Source organism: Apteryx rowi, unplaced genomic scaffold (assembly GCF_003343035.1).
Source record: "Apteryx rowi isolate R43461 unplaced genomic scaffold, aptRow1 scaffold_13, whole genome shotgun sequence".
NCBI lineage: Eukaryota > Metazoa > Chordata > Aves > Apterygiformes > Apterygidae > Apteryx > Apteryx rowi.
Window position 1 is genome coordinate 4,812,814 of NW_020447530.1, and position 963 is coordinate 4,813,776.

The 963-nt window shown below is 66.3% G+C and overlaps 1 protein-coding gene across 2 annotated transcripts in view; it reads left to right on the forward strand.

Moving 5' to 3' along the window:
- The first annotated feature begins 812 nt into the window (after positions 1-812).
- MAPK1IP1L (mitogen-activated protein kinase 1 interacting protein 1 like) overlaps positions 813-963 on the forward strand; it is an 11,438-nt gene continuing 11,287 nt past the window's right edge. Inside the window, exon 1 of one of the 2 annotated variants that reach the window (XM_026056182.1) lies at positions 813-918. The gene's annotated coding sequence lies outside the window, so the exon portion shown is untranslated. The remainder of the gene's footprint in view (positions 919-963) is intronic. The other variant, XM_026056183.1, reaches the window with a different exon arrangement.

Here is a 963-nt window from a genome sequence, read left to right on the forward strand (position 1 = left end):
CAATATTTGTGTTTTCCTGCCTGTGGCGGCATCCGTAACGCTTGGGGCCTGCTCCTGCTCATGGTTTCTCCCCGTCCCTTCTGAAGCAGGCAGGATAATGGCATTGAAAAGCGYGTCATAGTTTGGAGGAGCACGGCAGGAAAATGACGGTGTATATCTAGTCGTCGTTACCGCGAYGGTCTGAGGGTAGAAGGGAGGAAAGGGAGGGCAGGAGGGGTAGCATCTTTTATTAGAAAACCTGGAAAACCTGCCAAGTTTTTGGGTGCGCGAAGCATCCTTCAGGTCAACGCTAAAATTGGACATTTTGGGTAGCTGCGCCACGTAACTCCAAATGGCAGTGGGTGGGATTCTGGGCTCGCTGAGGGGAAAATCAGAGCGCGGAGAGGTAAGAGTCACTCTCCTCTAAGTGGAAGCACCCTGGCGGCAGGCAGAAATCAGTTTTGTGAGGTTTTCCCGATTCTCGGCATTCTGAGGCAGAGCCGAGGGGGGGAGAGGCCCGCCCGGCACAGCGGGGGGCCGCGGCGGCGGCCGTTGGGGCGGAGCGGCGGCCGTTGGGCGGGGCGGGGCGGCTTCCCTCAGCGCTAACGGTCCCCTCTCGCTAGGGGTCGCCGCGGGGAGGCGGGAAGGCGCCACGTGACCGCGGCGCCTCGCTGGGGCGGGGGAAGGGGGGGGAAAAGGGCGCGTCGTCACGTGACCTCCGGCGGTGCGGGCGGGGAGGGGGCGGTGGCGCCCCTGAGGGGGTGGGGCTAAAGGCATACGTGACCTTCCGGCAAGGGGAAGGGAGGGTGCGGGTTGGGCAGTGGGGCGCGTGACGCAGTTCCGCTTCCGCCTGGGCGTCGGGGTGGCGGTGCTGCTGCCGGGCCGGCTGCTGCGGGCCTGCGTCCCCGCCGCGCTCCTCCCTCCGTCCGTCCCTCACAGGTAGCGGCGGCGCCTCCCGCCCGGGCCCGGGCCCGGGCCCGGCCC